Genomic DNA, 26437 nt, shown 5'->3' with positions numbered 1-26437 from the left:
TTGGTGTATGCAGGACAGCCACAAGCATGCAGAAAATGCGGCAGTACGGGACATAATGCAGACAATTGTGAGCAGGTGAGGTGTAGGAGCTGCGGGAAAAATGGCCATACCACAAGAGACTGCAAAGAGCCTAGAAGGTGTCACTTATGTGGCTCAGATACACATATGGCAAGAGATTGCACTAGGCCCAGATCATATTCGGAAGCAGCTAAAGCAGGGACCGAGGTAGAGCGGTATGAAGAAACGGATATAGGAACAAATATTGGGGAAAGCGCACAAGAGGCGCCACCAGCAGAAAGGAATCAGACTAATGAGGAAGAAGGGGGGGGGGGGGAGAGGATGGGGCCGAACAAGGAAAAGAAGAAGGCGATAAGATGGGGGAGAAAAATGGGGAGAAGCAGTGCGAAGAAGGACAAATATGGGAAGTGGCAGCTAAGCCACGAAGAAAGTCGGCCAAAAGGCGTAGGAAAGTGAGTTCGGGAGTCCCTCCAGGAGAGACTAATTTGAAAGAAGGTAAAGGAGAGCGGATGGAAGAGGGAGGGGAGATGGGAGCGTATGTGTTGAGAGGGACGCAGACTGAATGTATGCACACACCAATGAGTGATTTAACGAGTGATGGAGACGTTGAAGAAGAAGAAGTAGAAAGTGAAGAAAAATCGGAAGATTCATTTATAAAAAATTTGCTGGCGCAAGTCAACATGGACTAATAAGGGAGGGGAAAATGGACGACAGAGGTTTTTCTTTTTTTTTCTTTTTCGGCTCTAATTTTGTAAAGTTTTCCTTTTTTTCAGGGGATATGAAGATCAAAAAGACAACTAGGAGATGGTATCTGTTTTTTCTTTTGTTTCTTTGTTATAAAATTATTAAGTGCCCTCTGCTTAGGTGTATAGATACCCCTTTTTTTACTACAAAATGGTGAGGTTCCGAATAATTACGTTAAATGTAAGGGGGTTAAAAAATGCCAGAAAAAGACAAATGGTATATGAATTTCTGTTGTTTTATAATTTTGATGTATGTTTATTACAGGAGGTACATTTGAAGGACGAGAAGGATGTTGTTATTTTTTCGGAGCAGTGGAGGGGGGGTGAATCGGCATGGAGTATAGGAGGAGTATATGGGACAGGGGTGGGAGTGTTGTGTGGAAATAAAAGTATAAAAATAAAAGAAAGTTATACGGTGATACAGGGAAGAGTGATGGTGGTAGATGTAGAAAAAAACGGGGTCCAAAGCCGGATAATAAATGTGTATGCACATGTGGATCCAAAACAAAGAAGAGAACTCCTTTTGTCGATGGACACTTGTTTTATTACAAGGAAAAATATTATAGTGGGAGGGGATTTTAATGTATCTTTAGAAAAAGAAAAATTTTCTCTCCCATTAAAGACATTTATAAGACAATACGGGTTAACGGATGTTATGGGCAGACTTCTGGGGAAAAAAGTAGGGTATACATGGAGGAATACAAGGGGGGTACAGAGTAGGTTGGACTATATTTTGATAGATAAAAAGTGTAAAATTAAAGGGGGAAAAACGATTCCGGTTCTACTCACGGATCACCAGGCGGTAGAGGTGGATTTGGAGATAGAAGGGATGGAATACGGGAAGGGATATTGGAAATTAAATAATGAGGTGTTAAAGGAAAAAGATTATAGGGATAAATTTTTAGAGATCTTCCCTTTATGGGTGAAAGTAAAAGAACTTTATGGAAAAAAAGGGGATTGGTGGGAGGATGTAAAATGCAAGATAAAAAAATTTACGATAGAATATTGTACAGATAGATCTAAACGTAGAAAAGAAGAATTTAATATGTTACAAAAAGAGATAGAACATATTTATGTTATACAAAAGGAGGGGAAGGAAAAAAATGTAGATTTGAAAATTGAAGACTTAAAGGTGAGGCAAGAAGAGTTATTAGAGAGGAAGGCAAGAGCAGAAACATATAAATTAAAACAGAAAGAGTATGAGGAAGATGAAAGGTGTTCCGCATATTTTTTTAAAAAGATGAAAAGTAGGGATAAAAGGGGGGTTATAGAGAAATTGGAAAAGGATGGGAAGGAGATTATAGGGAGGGAAAGCATGTTGGGGGTAGTAAAAGAATATTACGAGGATTTATTTAGAAAAGAAAAAGTAGGGACAGAAAAAAGAGATGTTCTTTTGGGGTCATTAAAGAGGAGATTAGTAGAGGAAGATAGGGAGTTTCTGGAAAGGGAAATAACGATGGAAGAGGCATATAAGGTGGTAAAGGGAATGAAGGTAAATAGGGTACCAGGAATAGATGGATTAACGAAAGAATTTTATGAGGTATTTTGGGGAGTGATAGGGTTACATTTGTTGGAGGTCTTTAAAGAAATATTAGAGGGGGAAGAGATGGCGGAGAGTATGAGGACGGGTGTGATTTCGTTATTATTTAAGAAAGGGAATCCGCATTTACTTGATAATTATAGACCGCTCACTATGTTATGTGTAGATTATAAGATTTTAAGTAAGATAATTGCAAATAGATTGGTAGGGGTAATGTCGGATATAGTGGGAAGTGATCAAACGTGTGGGGTGAAGGGGAGACAAATTTCATGGAATATACAATTACATAGAGACATACTTGCATATGTAAAGGATAGAAAAATGGCGGCAATCTGTGTAAGTTTAGACCAACAAAAGGCATTTGATAGGCTAGATTACGAAATTTTGTGGGAGGTAATGACTAAGATGGGCTTGGGAAAACAATTTATAAGGTGGGTGAGGATCCTTTATAAAGAGATATATTCAAAAATCAAATTGAACGGGTTCCTCACGGAAAAAGTTCATCAAGCGAGGGGGTTGAGACAAGGGTGCCCGTTATCGGTGGTACTCTATGTATTATATGTTGAACCATTGGCTTGTGCGATTCGGGAGAATAAAAGAGTGAGGGGGATAATGATGCCGGGGGGGGAATGTTTGAAAATATCTCAATATGCGGATGATACTATACTATATTTAGCGGACGACGACAGTTTAAGAGAAGTTGTGGAAATATTAAAAATATATGAGGAAGTTACAGGATCAAAAATAAATAAGGAAAAGACAAAATATAAGTACTTGGGGACGTGGGAAGGTAGAAGGGAAAATATTTGTGATTATACTTTGTGTGAAGGTCCTATGGACATTCTAGGAATTTCTTTTGGGAATAAGGAGGGCGATGCTATTTGGAACTGGAAGGGGAAGATGGCAGAGGTGGAAAGGAAATTACGACTATGGAAAATGAGGAAGCTTACAATTACTGGGAAGGTGTTAGTGATAAAGAGTGAGGTGGTGCCGAAATTATTGTATCTAGGCTATGTGTTCCCGATGCCACAAGTATTTAGAGCACAAATAATGAGGGGAATATTTAACTTTATATGGGGAGGTTACGAGTACGTAAAGAGAGTACAAATGTATCAGGAGGTTGCCGATGGGGGAAAAGGGGTACCGAACATTCCGTTAAAGTTAGATACGATTTTTTATGCAAATGTGTGTACGCTGTTAAAGAAGCCATATATTCATAAATGTCAGATATTGTTATGGTTCTGGTTAGCTATTCCATACCGGTTTTTAATTGGGTGGGAAAATCAGGGGCCGAAGGCAGAGACAAGACCAGAATACTTTCAGAGGATGGTTAAGTGGGGAAAGAGACATATAGAGTGCAGGGAGGTGGATACAATACAAAATCATAAACTTCTGTATAAAAAACTGGTGAGGAATGCTAACTACAACCAGGGGATAGTGAGTTCGGAAGTTTGGGAATACGCACAGGATAAGAGTTATAAGAATGTTTTGAAAGATTTTAATTGGATGCACCTACATAGGAAATTACCTGTAAGGACTACGATGTATGCACATAATTTGGGGAAGTTAAAAGAATGTCCGAGGGATAATTGCACAGAGGAAGAAACGATTGAACACGTCCTATGGGGGTGCAAATATGCAAAAAAGGTATGGGCTGGAATGAAGAGGAGGTATAAGGGACTAGAGGCTTTGACATATGAGGAAATAACTTATCTTAGGCCTAAGGATAAAAAGAAGGAGGAAAATAAAATACGTTGTATGTTGTTATCAATTACAAAACTTAAGATATGGAGGGCAAGACAGGGGTATATAAGGGGGGGGTATGAATGGAAAGAGATGGGAACAATAAAGGATATAGAGAGGGAATTTGAGGGGATATATCGGCATGAATTACAAAGATGGGGAATAGACACGATTAAGGACAGGTGGAAGGATTATTATGAATGATGTAAAAGATGTTTTTGTGAAATATGAAAAGTATTCAATGGAATGTTGAGCAAATGGAAATGTAAGATGGTGTTGTAAGTAAAAATAAAAAAGAAAAAAAAAAAAAAAAAAAAAAAAGAAAAAAAAAAAATCTGTTCTTATCAGTTACAAGGCGAGAAGCAACGTAGAAGCAACGTAGGATGGCGGCGACGTCGGCCAATTTTTCGGAGAGGAATACATGGTCGTATGGAACGAGGAATACCTTGAGATTCGAACTAATGGATAAAGAAAAGGATTTCCATGACAGAATTAATTTCGGACGAAGGATTCTTTATGATGCATTGAAGGTACAACCAGAGGAAATCTACTGCCTCCAGCAAAGCACGGCAAGTAAGCACTATGACGTGACTTTTTGCACGGGAGAGTACGCGGAGGAGGTGAGAAAGAGATGTGGTACAGAAGAAAATGAAGAACTAAAAAAATATATGGTAACCCCGTTATACAGGAACGATTATAGGATTTTAACGGTGCACATGTATAATCCCTGGGTTACAGAAGAGACCATTAAGTACTTCCTGGGGCGGTACGTTACAGTGCTCCCAGGGGTACGAAAAATAAAGGACGGGCTAGGCCTATGGACTGGAAAAAGACAGTTTCGGGTAAAACTTAAAATGGATATGACAACGGAAGATGGATACTGCCACCCGCCTGCAGTGTTTTCCATCGGAGCAGACAGAGGTTTTTTGGTGTATGCAGGACAGCCACAAGCATGCAGAAAATGCGGCAGTACGGGACATAATGCAGACAATTGTGAGCAGGTGAGGTGTAGGAGCTGCGGGAAAAATGGCCATACCACAAGAGACTGCAAAGAGCCTAGAAGGTGTCACTTATGTGGCTCAGATACACATATGGCAAGAGATTGCACTAGGCCCAGATCATATTCGGAAGCAGCTAAAGCAGGGACCGAGGTAGAGCGGTATGAAGAAACGGATATAGGAACAAATATTGGGGAAAGCGCACAAGAGGCGCCACCAGCAGAAAGGAATCAGACTAATGAGGAAGAAGGGGGGGGGGGGGGGAGAGGATGGGGCCGAACAAGGAAAAGAAGAAGGCGATAAGATGGGGGAGAAAAATGGGGAGAAGCAGTGCGAAGAAGGACAAATATGGGAAGTGGCAGCTAAGCCACGAAGAAAGTCGGCCAAAAGGCGTAGGAAAGTGAGTTCGGGAGTCCCTCCAGGAGAGACTAATTTGAAAGAAGGTAAAGGAGAGCGGATGGAAGAGGGAGGGGAGATGGGAGCGTATGTGTTGAGAGGGACGCAGACTGAATGTATGCACACACCAATGAGTGATTTAACGAGTGATGGAGACGTTGAAGAAGAAGAAGTAGAAAGTGAAGAAAAATCGGAAGATTCATTTATAAAAAATTTGCTGGCGCAAGTCAACATGGACTAATAAGGGAGGGGAAAATGGACGACAGAGGTTTTTCTTTTTTTTTCTTTTTCGGCTCTAATTTTGTAAAGTTTTCCTTTTTTTCAGGGGATATGAAGATCAAAAAGACAACTAGGAGATGGTATCTGTTTTTTCTTTCGTTTCTTTGTTATAAAATTATTAAGTGCCCTCTGCTTAGGTGTATAGATACCCCTTTTTTTACTACAAAATGGTGAGGTTCCGAATAATTACGTTAAATGTAAGGGGGTTAAAAAATGCCAGAAAAAGACAAATGGTATATGAATTTCTGTTGTTTTATAATTTTGATGTATGTTTATTACAGGAGGTACATTTGAAGGACGAGAAGGATGTTGTTATTTTTTCGGAGCAGTGGAGGGGGGGTGAATCGGCATGGAGTATAGGAGGAGTATATGGGACAGGGGTGGGAGTGTTGTGTGGAAATAAAAGTATAAAAATAAAAGAAAGTTATACGGTGATACAGGGAAGAGTGATGGTGGTAGATGTAGAAAAAAAACGGGGTCCAAAGCCGGATAATAAATGTGTATGCACATGTGGATCCAAAACAAAGAAGAGAACTCCTTTTGTCGATGGACACTTGTTTTATTACAAGGAAAAATATTATAGTGGGAGGGGATTTTAATGTATCTTTAGAAAAAGAAAAATTTTCTCTCCCATTAAAGACATTTATAAGACAATACGGGTTAACGGATGTTATGGGCAGACTTCTGGGGAAAAAAGTAGGGTATACATGGAGGAATACAAGGGGGGTACAGAGTAGGTTGGACTATATTTTGATAGATAAAAAGTGTAAAATTAAAGGGGGAAAAACGATCCCGGTTCTACTCACGGATCACCAGGCGGTAGAGGTGGATTTGGAGATAGAAGGGATGGAATACGGGAAGGGATATTGGAAATTAAATAATGAGGTGTTAAAGGAAAAAGATTATAGGGATAAATTTTTAGAGATCTTCCCTTTATGGGTGAAAGTAAAAGAACTTTATGGAAAAAAAGGGGATTGGTGGGAGGATGTAAAATGCAAGATAAAAAAATTTACGATAGAATATTGTATAGATAGATCTAAACGTAGAAAAGAAGAATTTAATATGTTACAAAAAGAGATAGAACATATTTATGTTATACAAAAGGAGGGGAAGGAAAAAAATGTAGATTTGAAAATTGAAGACTTAAAGGTGAGGCAAGAAGAGTTATTAGAGAGGAAGGCAAGAGCAGAAACATATAAATTAAAACAGAAAGAGTATGAGGAAGATGAAAGGTGTTCCGCATATTTTTTTAAAAAGATGAAAAGTAGGGATAAAAGGGGGGTTATAGAGAAATTGGAAAAGGATGGGAAGGAGATTATAGGGAGGGAAAGCATGTTGGGGGTAGTAAAAGAATATTACGAGGATTTATTTAGAAAAGAAAAAGTAGGGACAGAAAAAAGAGATGTTCTTTTGGGGTCATTAAAGAGGAGATTAGTAGAGGAAGATAGGGAGTTTCTGGAAAGGGAAATAACGATGGAAGAGGCATATAAGGTGGTAAAGGGAATGAAGGTAAATAGGGTACCAGGAATAGATGGATTAACGAAAGAATTTTATGAGGTATTTTGGGGAGTGATAGGGTTACATTTGTTGGAGGTCTTTAAAGAAATATTAGAGGGGGAAGAGATGGCGGAGAGTATGAGGACGGGTGTGATTTCGTTATTATTTAAGAAAGGGAATCCTCATTTACTTGATAATTATAGACCGCTCACTATGTTATGTGTAGATTATAAGATTTTAAGTAAGATAATTGCAAATAGATTGGTAGGGGTAATGTCGGACATAGTGGGAAGTGATCAAACGTGTGGGGTGAAGGGGAGACAAATTTCATGGAATATACAATTACATAGAGACATACTTGCATATGTAAAGGATAGAAAAATGGCGGCAATCTGTGTAAGTTTAGACCAACAAAAGGCATTTGATAGGCTAGATTACGAAATTTTATGGGAGGTAATGACTAAGATGGGCTTGGGAAAACAATTTATAAGGTGGGTGAGGATCCTTTATAAAGAGATATATTCAAAAATCAAATTGAACGGGTTCCTCACGGAAAAAGTTCATCAAGCGAGGGGGTTGAGACAAGGGTGCCCGTTATCGGTGGTACTCTATGTATTATATGTTGAACCACTGGCTTGTGCGATTCGGGAGAATAAAAGAGTGAGGGGGATAATGATGCCGGGGGGGGGAATGTTTGAAAATATCTCAATATGCGGATGATACTATACTATATTTAGCGGACGACGACAGTTTAAGAGAAGTTGTGGAAATATTAAAAATATATGAAGAAGTTACAGGATCAAAAATAAATAAGGAAAAGACAAAATATAAGTACTTGGGGACGTGGGAAGGTAGAAGGGAAAATATTTGTGATTATACTTTGTGTGAAGGTCCTATGGACATTCTAGGAATTTCTTTTGGGAATAAGGAGGGCGATGCTATTTGGAACTGGAAGGGGAAGATGGCAGAGGTGGAAAGGAAATTACGACTATGGAAAATGAGGAAGCTTACAATTACTGGGAAGGTGTTAGTGATAAAGAGTGAGGTGGTGCCGAAATTATTGTATCTAGGCTATGTGTTCCCGATGCCACAAGTATTTAGAGCACAAATAATGAGGGGAATATTTAACTTTATATGGGGAGGTTACGAGTACGTAAAGAGAGTACAAATGTATCAGGAGGTTGCCGATGGGGGAAAAGGGGTACCGAACATTCCGTTAAAGTTAGATACGATTTTTTATGCAAATGTGTGTACGCTGTTAAAGAAGCCATATATTCATAAATGTCAGATATTGTTATGGTTCTGGTTAGCTATTCCATACCGGTTTTTAATTGGGTGGGAAAATCAGGGGCCGAAGGCAGAGACAAGACCAGAATACTTTCAGAGGATGGTTAAGTGGGGAAAGAGACATATAGAGTGCAGGGAGGTGGATACAATACAAAATCATAAACTTCTGTATAAGAAACTGGTGAGGAATGCTAACTACAACCAGGGGATAGTGAGTTCGGAAGTTTGGGAATACGCACAGGATAAGAGTTATAAGAATGTTTTGAAAGATTTTAATTGGATGCACCTACATAGGAAATTACCTGTAAGGACTACGATGTATGCACATAATTTGGGGAAGTTAAAGGAATGTCCGAGGGATAATTGCACAGAGGAAGAAACGATTGAACACGTCCTATGGGGGTGCAAATATGCAAAAAAGGTATGGGCTGGAATGAAGAGGAGGTATAAGGGACTAGAGGCTTTGACATATGAGGAAATAACTTATCTTAGGCCTAAGGATAAAAAGAAGGAGGAAAATAAAATACGTTGTATGTTGTTATCAATTACAAAACTTAAGATATGGAGGGCAAGACAGGGGTATATAAGGGGGGGGTATGAATGGAAAGAGATGGGAACAATAAAGGATATAGAGAGGGAATTTGAGGGGATATATCGGCATGAATTACAAAGATGGGGAATAGACACGATTAAGGACAGGTGGAAGGATTATTATGAATGATGTAAAAGATGTTTTTGTGAAATATGAAAAGTATTCAATGGAATGTTGAGCAAATGGAAATGTAAGATGGTGTTGTAAGTAAAAATAAAAAAAGGAAAAAAAAAATCTGTTCTTATCATCAGCGATGACAGAGAGTATGAAGATGGGTGTGGTTTCCGTATTATTTAAGAAAGGCAACCCACATCAACTTGATAACTATAGACCGTTAACCATGTTATGTGTGGATTATAAGATCTTGAGTAGGATATTTGCAAATAGACTTGCAGGAGTAATGTCGCACATAGTGGAGAAGGATCAAACGTGTGGGGTACGGGGGAGGCAAATTACCTGGAATGTGCAATTACACAGAGATATACTTACATATGTGAGGGATAGAAACTTGGCAGCAATATGTGTGAGCTTGGATCAGCAAAAGGCCTTTGATAGGGTAGATCACGAATTTTTGTGGAGGGCAATGGAGTATATGGGGCTGGGAGGGACCTTTATAAAATGGGTAAAGAATTTATATAAGGGCATAAACTCGAAAATAAAATTAAATGGATTTCTTACAGAAAAGGTGTATCAAACAAGGGGTTTGAGACAAGGATGTCCATTATCTGTTGTGCTTTATGTACTTTATGTTGAACCTTTGGCCTGTGCAATAAGGGAAAGCCAAAGAGTGAAAGGGATAATGATGCCACGGGGGGAATGTTTAAAAATATCACAATACGCGGACGACACGATATTATATTTGGCAGATGATGATAGTCTAAGGGATGTGATAGAAATTTTAAATGCTTATGAAAAAGCGACGGGATCTAGGATCAATAAAGAGAAGACAAAGTATAAATATTTGGGGATATGGGAGGGTAGAAGAGATAACATCTGTGATTTTACTTTGTGTGAAGGTCCAATGGATATTTTAGGAATCTCTTTTGGAAACAAGGAAGGCGATGAGCTTTGTAATTGGAGAGAAAAGATGAACGCGGTGGAAAAGAAGTTGGGTCTTTGGAAAGTAAGAAAATTATCAATCTCGGGGAAAGTTTTGGTTATAAAGAGTGAGGTAGTGCCGAAATTACTACATTTGGCCTACGTGTTCCCGATGCCACAGATATATAGAGCACAAATAATGAGGGGGATATTTAAATTCATATGGGGGGGTTACGAGTATGTAAAAAGACTACAAATGTATCAAGAAATAGAAGATGGTGGGAAGGGGGTACCAAATGTCCCGTTGAAGTTAGATACAATGTTTTATACAAATGTGTGTACATTATTGAAACAGACTTACGTGCATAAATGTCAAATATTGCTATGGTTTTGGTTGGCGATACCATACCGTTTTTTGATAGGGTGGGAAAATAAGGGACCTAAGGCGGAGTTTAGACCAAAATATTTTCAGAGGATGGTGGGATGGGGAAAGAAACATCCGGAATGCAAAGAGGTGGATACAGTATTAAACCATAAACTTCTATACAAGAAAATGGTACGGAAAGCCAACCAAAATCAGGTACCGGTGAGTCCAGAAGTGTGGAAACTCACACAGGATAAGAGTTTTAAAAATGTCATAAAGGATTTTAATTGGATGCATTTACATAAAAGGCTACCCGTGAGGGTTACTATGTACGCACATAATTTGGGAAAACAGAAAAAGTGTCCGAGGGACAATTGTGTAAAAGAAGAAACAATTGAACATGTACTATGGGGATGCGAATACGCAAAAAAGGTATGGGAAGGGGTAAAGGGGAAGTATAAAGGTTTGGGGACGGTGACTTATGAAGAGATCACCTTCTTTGGGACTAAAGGTACAGAAAAAGAGAGATATAAAATACGTTGCATGTTGTTATCAATTGTTAAACTTAAGTTGTGGAGGGCAAGACAGAGTTGTATAATGGGGGGATACAAAGAGGGGGAAATTGGGACGATCAAGGCTATAGAAAGGGAATTTGAAAAGATATATTGGCATGAACTACAAAAATGGGGAATAGACACAATTAAGGACAGATGGAAAGATTTCTCTCCTTTTTTTGCTCTGAAGGTACCCAAAAGGTGGTGGTAGGTAAAGTGTAAGGAAAGGAGGAAGGGAAAAGGAGTAATGATAAGCTACACGTCAAATGAAAATGTCATATGAAAATGTTAATCAGTTTGTCATGAACGAATGTGGGGAAAAATGGAAATGTAAACTTGTCATTGTAAAGGAAATGGTAAAATGTTTTTGAATGATTGTGGAAAGAAAATAAAAAAAAAAATAAAAAAAAAAATCTGTTCTTATCAGTAGGCGAGAAGCAATGAAGGATGGCGGCGGCGTCGGCCAATTTTCATGAGAGGAATGCATGGACGCATGGTACAAGAAATACTTTGAGATTTGAACTTATGGAGAAAGAAGAAGATTTCCACGACAGAATCAACTTTGGACGAAGGATCCTCTATGAAGCTTTAAAGATACAGCCGGAGGAGATCTACTGTCTTCAGCAGAGCACGGCGAGTAAACACTACGACGTGACCTTTTGCACGGGACAGTATGCGGAGGAAGTAAGAAGGAGGTGCATCGGAGAAGAAGATGAAGAATTGAGGAAATATACGGTAACTCCATTGTATAGGAATGATTATAGGATCTTAACTGTACACATGTACAATCCTTGGGTTACTGAAGAGACTATTAAGTATTTCCTGGGAAGATACGTTACTGTACTCCCAGGAGTACGGAAAATAAAGGACGGTTTGGGCCTATGGACCGGAAAAAGACAATTTCGTGTCAAACTTAAAGTGGATGCGGCCACCGAGGACGGGTATTGTCACCCGCCCGCGGTGTTCTCTATTGGAGCGGATAGAGGCTTCCTGGTTTATGCAGGGCAGCCTCAAGCATGCAGGAAATGTGGTAGCACTGGGCATAATGCAGACAAGTGTGAACAAATGAGGTGCAGGAGTTGTGGAAAAATTGGCCACATAACAAGAGACTGCAAGGAGCCTAGAAGGTGTCATTTATGTGACTCGGATGCGCATATGGCAAGAGACTGTACTAAGCCCAGGTCATATTCGGAGGCGGCAAAGGTTGGAATCGAGGTTGAACATCACAGAGAAGCGGACATAGAAACTGATACTGGAGAAAAAGCACAGGAGGTGCCACCAGCTGCCGAAAATCAGACTAATGAGGAGAAAGCTGGGAGTATGGAAGATGGAGTGGAACAGAGAAAGGAGAAAGGAGAAACGATTTGTGAACAGGATGCCGAGAAGCAAGGTGAGGACGGTCAGATATGGGAAGTGGTAGCTAAGCCACGGAGAAAAACTGCCAAGAGACGGAGGAAGGTGAGTTCGGGCGCTTCTTCAGAAGAGACTAAGATGAAAGGTAAGGAGGGCAGAGAGGAGCGGACTGAGGAGGTGGGGAATGAGGAGGGGTACGTCCTGAGAGGAACACAGACTGAATGTATGCATACTCCTATAAGTGACTTAACAAGCGATGGGGACATAGAAGAGGAGGCCGAAAGTGAAGAAAAGTCAGAAGATTCCTTTATAAAAAACTTATTGGCACATGTTAATATGGACAGTTAAAGTTGGTATTTTTATTTTTATTTTTCTTTGTTGTTGTCTCCGGATCTTAAGTTTAAATATGTCCCCATGGTTTTGTTTTTGTATTTCCTTTTTGTTGTTGGGATATGGGGAAAATTCGAATAATTACGTTAAACGTAAGGGGGCTTAAAAATGCCCGAAAGAGACAAATGGTTTATGAATTTTTATTATTTTATAATTTTGATGTTTGTTTATTGCAAGAAGTACATTTAAAGGATGAAGGGGATGTTGCTGTTTTTACGGAGGAATGGAGAGGAGGAGAATCTGCGTGGAGTATAGGGGGGGTACATGGGACAGGGGTTGGAGTGTTATGTGGAAATAAAAGTATACAGATAAAGGAAAGTTATACGATAATACAGGGAAGGGTGATGGTCGTAGATGTGGAAAAAAGCGGGATGCAAAGTCGGATAATAAATGTGTATGCACAGGTGGATCCAAAGTTGAGAAGAGAACTTTTTTTAAAAATGGATACCTGTTTCATGACAAGAAAGAATATTATAGTGGGAGGGGATTTTAATTGTTCTTTGGAGAAGGAAAAATCTTCCCTCCCCTTTAAGACATTCATAAAAAAATATGGTTTGATAGATGTAATGGCCAAATTACAGGGGAAACGAGTAGAGTATACATGGAAGAATACAAGAGGGGTGAAAAGTAGATTGGATTATATATTGGTAGACAAAAAGTGTAAAATAAAGCGAGGGAAAATAATACCGGCACTGTTCACGGATCATCAAGCTGTAGAGGCGGAATTGGAGATAGAAGGAACGGAATTTGGAAAGGGATATTGGAAATTAAATAATGAAGTACTTACGGAAAAAGATTATAGGGAAAAATTCCTAGAGCTCTTCCCGTTATGGGCAGAGATGAAAAATCTATATATGAAGAAATTAGATTGGTGGGAGGATGTAAAAAATAAAATTAAAAAATTCACAGTGGATTACTGTACGGAGAGGTCAAAATCAAGAAAAGAAGAATTTTGTACGCTACAGAAAGAGATAGAACATACTTATGTAAAAAAAAACGAGGGAAAAAATAAAAATATGGACGAGAAAATAGAAAATTTAAAATTGAAGCAAGAAGAATTACTTGAGAGGAAGGCAAGGGCTGAAATATATAAAATAAAGCAGGAGGAGTACGAGGAAAATGAGAAATGTTCAGCTTTCTTTTTTAAAAAAATGAAAAGTAGGGATAAAAGAGGGGTTATAACGAAATTAGAGAAGGATGGGAAAATGATCGAGGGGAGGGAAAATATGTTAAAAGTGGTGAAAGAATATTATGAGGATTTGTTCAGGAAAGAAAAACTAGAGGGAGAGAAGGGGGATTTCTTCTTAAAGAAAATAAAGAAGAGATTAACGGGAGAAGAAAGGGTGACGTGATAAAGGGAATGAAGGCAAATAAAGTGCCGGGAATAGATGGTCTAACAAAGGAATTTTATGAGACGTTTTGGGGAGTGGTGGGGATACATTTGTTGGGGGTTTTTAAGGAAATCATGGAGGGAGAGGTGATGACAGAGAGTATGAAGATGGGCGTGGTTTCTATATTATTTAAGAAAGGTAATCCACATCAACTCGATAATTATAGACCTCTAACCATGTTATGTGTGGACTACAAGATTTTGAGCAAGATACTCGCAAATAGACTCGTAGGAGTAATGTCACACATAGTGGAGAAGGATCAAACGTGTGGGGTCCAGGGGAGGCAAATTACTTGGAACGTACAATTACATAGGGATATACTTACATATGTAAGAGATAGAAATATAGCAGCAATTTGTGTTAGTTTGGATCAGCAAAAGGCGTTCGATAGGGTAGATCATGATTTTTTGTGGAGGGTAATGGAGGAAATGGGGTTAGGAGAGGCTTTTATAAAAAGGGTAAAAATATTATACAAGGGCATAAACTCAAAAATTAAACTAAATGGTTTTCTTACAGAAAAAGTGTACCAAACAAGAGGTTTGAGACAAGGGTGTCCATTATCTGTCGTACTTTACGTGCTTTATGTCGAACCTTTGGCCTGTGCAATAAGGGAGAGCCAAATAGTGAAAGGGATAATGATGCCACGGGGGGAAAGCTTAAAAATATCGCAATATGCAGACGATACGATATTATATCTGGCAGATGATGACAGCTTAAGGGAAGTGATAGAAATTTTAAAAGCTTACGAAAAAGCGATGGGATCGAAAATAAATAAAGAGAAAACAAAGTACAAATATTTGGGGATATGGGAGGGTAGAAGAGATAACATCTGTGAATTCACTTTGTGTGAAGGTCCTATGGACATTTTAGGAATTTCATTTGGAAATAAGGAAGGTGATGCTTTCTGTAATTGGAAAGAGAAGATGAATGCGGTGGATAAAAAATTAGGCCTATGGAAAGCAAGAAAACTTACAATATCGGGGAAAGTTTTGGTCATAAAGAGCGAGGTAGTGCCGAAACTATTACATTTGGCCTATGTGTTTCCGATGCCTCAGATTTATAGAGTACAAATAACGAGGGGGATATTCAAATTCATATGGGGGGGTTATGAGTATGTAAAAAGAGTACACATGTATCAAGAAATTGCAGATGGTGGGAAAGGGGTACCGAACGTTCCTTTAAAGTTGGATACAATATTTTATGCAAATGTTTGTACATTATTGAAAAAGACTTATATGCATAAATGCCAAATATTGTTATGGTTTTGGTTAGCGATACCATACCGGTTTTTGATTGGGTGGGAAAATAAAGGTCCCAAAGCAGAGTCTAGACCAGAATATTTGCAGAGGATGGTTAGATGGGGGAAGAAACATTCGGAATGTAAAGAGGTGGATACAGTATTAAATCATAAACTTTTATACAAAAAACTGGTATGGAAAGTTAATCACAATCAGGTAACGGTGAGCCCGGAAGTGTGGGAACTTGCACAGGACAAGAGTTTCAAAAATGTTTTAAAGGACTTTAACTGGATGCACTTACATAAAAGGCTACCAGTGAGGGTCACAATGCATGCACATAATTTGGGGAAACAAAAAAAGTGTCCAAGGGAAAATTGTGTAGAAGAAGAAACAATTGAACATGTACTATGGGGATGTGAATACGCTAAAAAGGTATGGGAAGGGGTAAAGGGGAAGTACAAAGGGTTGGGGATGGTGACGTATGAAGAAATCACTTTTTTTAGGGCTAAGGGCAAAACAAATGAGAGACATAAAATACGTTGTATGTTGTTGTCAATTATTAAGCTTAAATTATGGAAGGCAAGACAGGGCTGCATAACGGGGGGATTTAAATGGGGGGAAATTGGGACGATTAAGGCTATAGAGAAGGAATTTGAAGGGATATATTGGTACGAACTACAAAAATGGGGAATCGATACGATTAAGGATAGATGGAAAGATTATTTTTTGAAAGTACCCAAAAGGAGGTGGTAGATAAAGGGTAAGGGGTAAAGGGGGGAGGGGGAGATAAGGAGTAATATGATAAGTTATTTGAAAATGTTACTTTGTATGGGGAAAGATGAAAATAGGATTTTTTTTTTTTTTTTTTTTTGTTATGAACGAATGTTGGGAGAAAGGTGAATGTAACCTTATCATTTTAAAGGAAAAGGTAAAATGTTGGAATTGTTGTGGAAAGAAAATAAAAAGAAGGAAAAAAAAAATCTGTTCTTATCAGTTTGGGCGAGAAGCAATGAAGGATGGCGGCATCGTCGGCCAATTTCTCTGAGAGGAACGCATGGACGTATGTAACAAGAAATACGCTGAGATTCGAACTTATGGAGAAAGATACGCAATTTCATGACAGAATAACCTTCGGACGAAGAATCCTTTTTGAAGCCCTAAAGATACAGCCGGAGGAGATCTTCTGCCTTCAACAGAGTGCTGCAAGCAAGCACTATGATGTGACCTTTTGTACTGGAGAGTATGCGGAAGAAGTGAGAAAGAAGAGTATCGTGGAAGAAGATGAGGAACTGCGGAAATATACGGTGACCCCTTTGTATCGGAACGATTATAGAATTTTAACGATACATATGTATAATCCTTGGGTCACGGAAGAGACTATCAAGTACTTCCTGGGGAGATACGTTACTGTCCTCCCAGGAGTACGGAAAATAAAGGACGGCCTCGGCCTATGGACTGGAAAGAGACAATTTCGCATCAAATTGAATGCGGATATGGACAGCGAGGATGGATATTGCCATCTGCCCGCAGTATTTTCCATTGGAGCGGATAGAGGCTTCCTAGTTTACGCAGGGCAGCCTCAAGCATGTAGGAAATGCGGAAGTACTGGACATAACGCGGACAAATGTGACCAGGTGAGGTGTAGGAGTTGTGGCAAGCTTGGTCATATAACAAAGGACTGTAAGGAGCCCAGAAGATGCCACCTATGTGACTCAGACGCACATATGGCGAGAGACTGCACTAAGCCCCGGCCATACTCGGCCGTGGTGAAGACTGGACTCGTTGAGGAAGATCGCAGCGAAGTGGAAATAGACTCTGACGCTGGAGAAAGGCCACAGGAGCCGCCACCAGCTGCTGGAAATCAGGCTAACGAGGATAAAGCGGGGAGCGCGGAGGAGGGGACGGAGCGGCGAGAGGAGAAGGGGGAGAGGAGTCCCGAGCAAGACGGTGAGAAAGAGAAGCAGGGGGAGGATCCCCAATTGTGGGAAGTGGCCGCAAAGCCACGGAGAAAATCTGCAAAGAGGAGGAGAAAGGTGAGCCCGGGCGCCTCCTCGGAAGAGGTTAAGATAAGAGACCAGGAAGTCAGGGAGGAGGTTTTGGAGGAAGGTGGGAACGTGGAGGGGTATGTATTGAGAGGAACACAGACTGAGTGTATGCATACCCCGTTAAGTGACGTGACAAGTGACGGGGATATGGAAGAGGAAGGTGAGAGTGAAGAAAAGTCAGAGGACTCCTTTATAAAAAACTTATTGTTACATGTTAACATGGATAGATAAAGACTATGGGAGAAGAGCAAAAATTTATCAAGTGTCTTATCGCAACCCTTTTTCTTTGTTTTTTTCTTTTTTTTTCTTTTTTTTCTCACTCTTTTTTTGTTTAATCCTGCTCTTAGTGCTCTACTTGCCCCTCTGTTTATGGTATGGGGAAAATACGAATAATTACTTTGAATGTTAGGGGGCTAAAAAACACCCGAAAGAGGAAAATGGTCTACGAATTTTTACTATGTTATAATTTTGATATTTGTTTGGTACAAGAAGCCCATCTAAAGGATGAGGGGGATGTTGTTGTGTTTACTGAGGAATGGAGGGGAGGGGAAGCCTCTTGGAGCATCGAGGGGGTACATGGGACTGGAGTCGGGGTGCTATGTGGGAATAAAGGTATTCGGATAATGGAGAGCTATACGGTAATACAAGGAAGGGTAATGGTGGTGGATGTTGAAAAAAATGGGACCCAATGCCGGATAATAAATGTGTACGCACAGGTGGAGCACGGGCTACGTAGGGACCTCTTCCAAAAATTGGACACCTGTTTCTTGACAAAAAAGGACATTATTGTGGGAGGGGACTTTAACTGCTCTCTGGAAAAGGAAAAGTGCTCCCTCCCCTTTAAGACCTTTATTAAAAAATATGAATTAATAGATGTAATGGGGAAACTACAGGGAAAGCAGGTGGGGTACACATGGAAGAACTCAAGGGGGGCGAAAAGTAGGCTAGATTATATTCTTGTAGGAAAAAAGTGTAAAATAATAAACGGAAAAACTATACCGGCTCTTTTTACAGACCACCAAGCTGTGGATGTGGAGCTTGAGATAGAAGGGCCTGATTTTGGAAAAGGGTACTGGAAGTTTAACAACGATGTGCTTGCTGAAAAATCCTATAGGGAAGGTTTTATAAAAATCTTCCCTTTATGGGTAGAGATGAAAAGCTTATACAGCAATGTTGTGTTTTGGTGGGAGGACATAAAGAAAAAAATAAAAAAGTTCACGGTCGATTATTGCTCAGAGAGATCAAAGTTTAGAAAGAAGGAGTTTGACATAATACAAAAAGAGATAGAACATATTTATGTTACGCAAAATAAGGGAAAGGAAAAAATAAAGGAAGGGTATTTGGAAAATTTAAAAATAAGACAGGAAGAATTGCTCGAGAGGAAAGCAAGGGCTGTAATATATAAACTAAAGCAGGAAGAGTATGAGGAAAATGAGAAATGCTCCTCATATTTTTTCAGAAAGATGAAGATAAGAGATAAGAGGGGGGTTATAAGGAAATTGGAGAAGGATGGAAATGTGATTAGGGGGAAGGAAAACATGTTAAAAATGGTGAAAGAATATTATGGAGAATTGTTCAAGAAGGAGAACTTGGATGAGGGAAAGGGGGAGTTTTTTATAAGATCCCTAAAGAGAAGGTTACCGGAAGATGAAAGAGGCAAGTTGGGGGGGGAATTGACAGTAGAAGAGGCACACAATGTGATAAAGGCAATGAAGGCTAATAAGGTGCCTGGTATAGACGGCCTAACAAAAGAATTTTATGTGGCTTTCTGGGATATGGTGGGGATACACCTTATAGGGGTTTTTAAGGAAATCGTGGAGGGAGAAGAGATGTCAGATAGTATGAAAACGGGAGTGGTGTCCATACTGCTTAAGAAAGGAAATCCAAACCATCTAGACAATTATAGACCATTAACTATGTTGTGCGTGGACTATAAAATCTTGAGTAAGATTTTGGCAAACAGGCTAGCAGGAGTCATGTCGCACATAGTAGAGATGGATCAAACTTGCGGGGTACAGGGGAGGCAGATCACATGGAACTTACATCTACATAGGGATGTACTCACATATGTAAAGGAGAGAAACATAGCGGCAATATGCGTTAGTTTGGACCAGCAAAAAGCGTTTGATAGAGTAGACCACGCTTTTTTGTGGAAGGTAATGGACGGATTGGGCCTAGGAGGGGTTTTTACAAAATGGGTAAAAGTCCTATATAAGGGCATAAATTCAAAAATAAAAATTAATGGTTACCTTACGGACAAAGTACAACAAACAAGAGGATTGAGGCAAGGGTGTCCACTATCGGTGGTGCTCTTCGTGCTTTACGCTGAACCCCTGGCTTGTGCAATAAGGGAGAGTCTAGTCGTAAAGGGGATAACGCTGCCACGGGGCGAGAGCTTAAAAATATCTCAATACGCGGACGATACGATATTATACCTGGCAGACGACGAAAGTTTAAGGGGAGTGATAGAAATCTTAAATGATTACGAAAAAGCAACAGGATCGAAAATAAACAAAGAGAAGACGATGTATAAATATCTTGGGAAGTGGGAAGGGAGAAAGGATAACATTTGTGATTTTATGTTGTGTGAAGGTGCTATGGACATATTAGGAATTTCTTTTGGGAACAAGGAGGGGGACGCCTTATGCAACTGGAAAAAGAAGATGACTGCAGTAGATAGAAATTTGGGATTATGGAAAACAAGAAAACTCTCAATTTCAGGGAAAGCGTTGGTCATAAAGGCTGAGGTGTTGCCAAAGTTGCTACACTTGGCCTATGTTTTCCCGATGCCGCAGAAGTATAGAGCTCAATTAATGAGGGGGATATTTAAATTCATATGGGGGGGTTATGAATACGTAAAAAGGGTGCAAATGTACCAAGAAATAGCAGATGGTGGGAAGGGGGTGACAAACGTCCCATTGAAGTTGGATGCAATATTCTATGCAAGTGTTTGTACACTATTGAAAAAGACATATATGCACAAATGTCAAATCCTGTTATGGTTCTGGTTGTCGATACCATATCGGTTCTTAATAGGGTGGGACAACAAAGGCCCTAAAGCGGAGACTAGGCCGGAGTATTTCCAGTGAATGGTAAAGTGGGGGAGGAGACATACGGAATGTAATGAGGTGGACACAATTGTAAATCACAAGCTACTATACAAAAAATTGGTACAGAAATCTAATGTCAACTTAGTAATGGTGAGCTCAGAAGTGTGGGAACGGGCTCAGGATAAGAGTTTTAAGAACGGATTAAAGGATTTTAATTGGTTGCACCTGCATAGAAGATTACCAGTAAGAGTCACAATGTATGCCCACGATTTGGGGAAACAAAAAGTTTGTCCAAGGGAAAATTGTAAGGAAGATGAAACGATTGAACATGTATTATGGGGATGTGAATATGCAAAAAAGGTGTGGGACGGAGTAAAAGGGAGTTATAAGTGCTTGGAAAACGTGACATATGATGAAATCACCTCGTTCGGGGTTAAGGGAGTGGGAAAAGAGCAATATAAAGTACTTTGTATGCTGTTATCAATTGTAAAGCTTAAATTATGGAAAGCAAGACAGGGTTTCATAACGGGGGCGTATAAATGGGGAGAAATTGGAACAGTTAAGGCAATAGAGAAAGAATTTGAAGGTATATATTGGCACGAACTAGAAAAGTGGGGAAGTGACACAATTACGGATAGGTGGAAAGCTTTTTTCTTAAACCCACCCAAAAGAAGGTGGTAAGTGACAGGGAGCGAGATAGTAGGTATGTGTTGGTTGTTATTGTTTATCAAAATGTTCTTTGCTTCGTGTGTTGGAAATCGGATTTAGCTCGGGAGAATGCTCTTTGGGATGGAAAGAAATGAAGAAAGGTAAATGTTGTGAAAAAAAAAAAAAAAAAAAAAAGATAAGATGTTTGAGCTATTTGGAATATGAATGTAAAGTGTGGAGATACTTTGAAAAGAAAATAAAAAAAGGAAAAAAAAATCTGTTCTTATCAGAGGAGGTGGGAAGCAAAAAAAGATGGCGACGTCGTCGGCCAGTTTTTCTGAGAGGGACGCATGGACTTTTGGAACAAGAAATACGCTGAGATTTGAACTCATGGAGAAAGACACACAACTTCAGTGGACTATAAAATTTTCAGTCGAACTCTAGCAAGACGCCTGGCCCGAGTCTTGCCTGCTATTATTAATGCAGACCAGACATGCGGGGTAAAGGGCAGGCAGATTAGTTGGAACTTACAACTACATAGAGATGTGCTTACATACATCGAAGAGAGGAACTTGACAACAATATGCGTAACACTTGATCAGGAAAAAGCTTTTGACAGGGTTAATCATGATTTCTTGCGGAGGGTGATGAGAAATTTTGATATAGGAGGAAAATTTTTGAATTGGATAAGTATGATGTATACTGACATAATCTGCAAGATAAAGATAAATGGACACTTAACAGAGGAAATACAACAAACGAGAGGGCTACAGCAGGGTTGCCCCCTGTCCGCCCTACTCTATGTTATATACGTAGAACCCTTAGCATGTGCAATAAGAGGAAACGAGAAAATTAAAGGAGTGCCCTTGCCAGGGGGGGAGGTGTTGAAGATCTCCCAGTACGCTGACGACACAGTTCTTTACTTGGAAGATGATGAAAGTGTGAGGGAGACGATGAGAACAATACAGACCTTTGAGAGTGCGGCAGGGTCAAAGGTCAATAAGGAGAAATCACAATATAAATTTTTGGGACGATGGGCAGGTAGGAGAGAGACGCTTTGTGTGAAGGGCCCATGCGGGTCCTGGGCATTGATTTTGGAAATCCAGGGGGGGATACAAATTACAACTGGGATTTGAAGATAGCAAAGATCTTAAGGAATTAGGGGATGTGGGCCAAAAGAAAGCTTACTATAACTGGCAAAGTACTGGCCGTAAAAGCTGACATTTTACCTGCCCTATTGCATTTGGCATATGTTTTTCCAATGCCACAGACCTATAGGAAGAAATTAACGGGGAATTTTTAAATTAATTTTTTTTGGGGGGGGGTATGAATATGTAAAAAGAACAATTATGTATCAGACAATACCAAAAGGTGGGAGGGATGTTCCACACATCCCTTTGAAGTTGGATGTGATATATTACAGCAACATATGCAACTTATTGAATGGGTCCAATGTACATAAATGCCAAGTCTTGATCCGCTTTTGGTTATCCGGTCCCATGAGACAACTGATCGAGTGGGATAATAGGGTGCCAAGGGCGGAGAGCAGACCAGATTATTTTTCAAGGATTATTAAATGGCGGGAGAAGCATGAGGAATTTAAGGATAAAGACCTCTGCTTGAATCATAAACATAGATTATGTGATAATAAGAACTGTCCGAGAAGCACATGTCAAACAGAAGAAACAATAGAGCATGTAATGTGGGGATGCCCCTTTGCGAGGGAAGTGTGGGGTGAAATGCAGAAGCAGTATGTTTGTTTAAAAGGGATTTCGTACGATGAAGTAATGTTCCTTACGGGATGGGAGAAGGGAAGTAACCGTAAAGGAAAGTCTTTGTTATTAGTGTCCTTGGTAAAACTATATTTGTGGAAGGCCTGGCAAGGGTATATATTTTGGGGTCATACAAATGGACAGCCAAGAGCATATGTAGATTGGTAGAGAAGGAAATAGAAAAAGTGCGGCTGCTGGAGAAATTGAAATGGGGGTGGGATACAATTAAGGATAGATGGAAAGACATTCCTTAGAAGTCACTTAATATAGAGGCCTAAGAAGAAAAGTTTTTTGGTTGTTCTGTTCGTTTCTTTAAGAGCAACACATGGTAAGATCAGTATTGAGTTGATAAAAGGATTGGAAAATAAGGTAACGGGGATTTTTATGCCAATTTAGAAGATGTGATGTAACTTTGGTATGACTGTACAATTGAACGTGTGTTTCTCCTCTTTACGACTTATTATTTTGCTATTTAGATGCCACAGTACTTGTAGAAAGGACTTTTGAACCTTTCGATCAATGGAGAGAGAAAATGTCTCGCTTTGTATAGAATAGGCTTACCCTTTGTGATGTTTAATAATGTACACGTATGCGATGTTTTGTTTTTTGAAAATAAAAAAAAGGAAAAAAAAAATCTGTTCTTATCAGAGGAGGTGGGAAGCAAAAAAAGATGGCGACGTCGTCGGCCAGTTTTTCTGAGAGGGACGCATGGACTTTTGGAACAAGAAATACGCTGAGATTTGAACTCATGGAGAAAGACACACAACTTCACGACAGAATAACTTTTGGAAGGAGAATCCTCTTTGAAGCCTTGAAGATACAGCCGGAGAAGATATTCTGCCTACAACAGAGCACTGCAAGTAAGCACTATGATGTGACATTCTGTACAGGAGAATACGCGGAAGAAGTGAGAAGGAAGAGCATTGTGGAAGAAGATAAAGAACTGCGGAGATATATGGTGACCCCTTTGTATCGCAATGATTACAGAATTTTAACGATACATATGTATAACCCATGGGTCACGGAGGAGACTATCAGGTACTTTTTAGGGAGATACGTTACTGTTCTCCCAGGAGTACGAAAGATAAAGGACGGTCTGGGCATATGGACCGGAAAGAGACAATTTCGCATCAAATTGAGTGCGGATATGAACAGTGAAGATGGATATTGCCACCCACCTGCAGTCTTTTCTATTGGAGCGGATAGAGGCTTCCTTGTTTACGCAGGGCAGCCTCAAGCATGTAGGAAATGCGGGAGTGTTGGACATAATGCGGAACAATGCGACCAGGTGAGGTGTAGGAGTTGCGGCAAGCTTGGACATTTTTACGAGGGACTGCAAGGAGCCCAGAAGATGTCACTTATGTGACTCGGATGCACACATGGCGAGAGATTGTACTAAGCCACAGCCTTATTCAGCCGTGGTAAAGACTGGACTTATTGGGGAAGAACGTAGCGAAGAGGAAATAGACTCTGGTGTAGGAGCAAGGCCACAGGAGCCGCTACCAGCTGCTGGAAATCAGGCTAACGAGGACAAAGTGGAAAGTGTGGAGGAGGGGATGGTGCGACGTGAGGAGAAGGGAGAGAGGAGTCTTGAGCAAGATGGCGAGAAAGTACAGCAGGGGGAGGATCCCCAAAAATGTTGGGAAGTGGTCGGAAAACCACGGAGAAAGTCTGCTAAAAGGAGGAGAAAGGTGAGTCCAGCCGCTTCCTCTGAAGATGGTAAGCTAAGAGATCAGGATGTTAGGGAGGAGGTTTTGGAGGAAGGTGGGAATGTGGAGGGGTATGTGTTGAGGGGAACACAGACTGAGTGCATGCATACCCCTCTAAGTGATGTGACAAGCGATGGAGATATGGAAGAGGAAGGCGAGAGCGAAGAAAAGTCAGAGGACTCTTTCATAAAAGACCTTTTGTTACACGTCAATATGGATAGTTAGAGAATCCAAGAGAGGAGGTAAAATATACCAAGAGACTCATTGTAATTTTTTTTCTCTTTATTTATTTATTTGCCCTTAGTGCTCCACTTGCCTTTTGTTTATGGTATGGGGGAAATACGGATAATTACCCTGAATGTTAGGGGGCTAAAAAGTGCCCAAAAGAGAAAAATTGTTTATGAATTTTTATTGAGCTACAATTTCGATGTTTGTTTGGTCCAGGAAGCTCATCTGAGAGATGAGAGGGATGTTGCTTTGTTTACTGAGGAATGGAGGGGAGGGGAAGCTTCTTGGAGCATTGGGGGGGTACATGGGACTGGAGTTGGGGTGTTATGTGGGGATAAGGATATTCGGATAATTGAGAGCTTTACTGTAATACAAGGAAGGGTAATGGTGGTGGATATCGATAAAAATGGGACTCAATGCCGGATAATAAATGTATATGCACAGGTGGAGCATGGGCTACGTAAGGACCTTTTCCAAAAAATGGATACTTGTTTTTTGACTAGGAAAGATATTATTGTGGGAGGGGATTTTAATTGCTCCTTTCCCCTTTAGGACCTTCATTAAGAAATATGGATTAATTGACGTAATGGGGAAGTTACTGGGAAAGCAAGTGGGGTATACTTGGAAGAACACAAGGGGGGTGAAGAGTAGGTTAGATTACATTTTAGTAGGAAAAAAGTGCAAAATAATAGAGGGAAAAACAATGCCGGCCCTCTTCACAGATCATCAAGCAGTTGATGTGGAGCTAGAGATAGTAGGGCCAGACTTTGGAAAAGGGTATTGGAAGTTTAACAACGACGTCCTCGCAGAGAAAGCCTATAGGGAAGGCTTCATGAAAATCTTCCCGATATGGGCCGAGATGAAAAGCTTATACAGTAACAACGTGGTTTGGTGGGAGGACATGAAGAAAAAAATCAAAAAGTTTACGGTCGAATATTGTACAGAGAGGGCAAAAGTCTGAAAGAAAGAGTTCGACACAATACAAAAAGAAATAGAAATAATCTATGTTATGGAAAATAGGGGAAGGGAAATTAAAAAGGAAGGGTACTTGGAAAATTTAAAAATGAGACAGGAGGAATTACTTGAGAGGAAAGCGAGGGCCGTAATATATAAATTAAAACAGGAAGAGTATGAGGAGAATGAGAAATGCTCCTCATACTTTTTTAGCAAAATGAAGACTAGGGATAAGAGGGGGGTTATAACGGAACTGGAGAGGGATGGAAAGGTGATAAGGGGGAAAGATGATTTGTTAAAAACGGTGGAAGAATATTATGGAAAATTGTTTACAAAGGAGAGCTTGGATGAGGGGAAGGGGGAGGTTTTTATAAGATCGCTAAGGAGAAGGCTACCTGAAGAAGAAAATGGCAAGCTGGGGGGGGAATTGACAGTAGGGGAGGTGTATAATGTGGTAACGGCAATGAAGGCCAATAAGGTGCCCGGTATAGACGGTGTTACACCCCGGCCTAGGCAACCAGAGTGCAACACGAAAAAAGTAAAAATAAAGAAAGAAAAACACACAAAAAACCCCCCACTAAAGCTCACCACCAAAATCCCAAAACGAAAG

The 26437-nt window shown here is 40.0% G+C and overlaps 1 protein-coding gene across 1 annotated transcript in view; it reads left to right on the top strand.

Annotated features, from left to right (window-relative positions):
* The window catches only part of LOC146560295 (transient receptor potential cation channel subfamily V member 1-like), an 87779-nt gene that overhangs the window by 13929 nt on the left and 47413 nt on the right, over positions 1–26437 (top strand). The window lies entirely within an intron of this gene.

Source organism: Mchenga conophoros, linkage group LG14, assembly GCF_057382185.1.
Source record: "Mchenga conophoros isolate Kocher_MC1m ecotype Shallow Benthic linkage group LG14, M_conophoros_male_GT1.1, whole genome shotgun sequence".
Classification (NCBI taxonomy): Eukaryota; Metazoa; Chordata; class Actinopteri; order Cichliformes; family Cichlidae; genus Mchenga; species Mchenga conophoros.
Note: the sequence above shows the minus strand (reverse complement) of the source record. Positions and strands in the feature narration are given on the sequence as shown.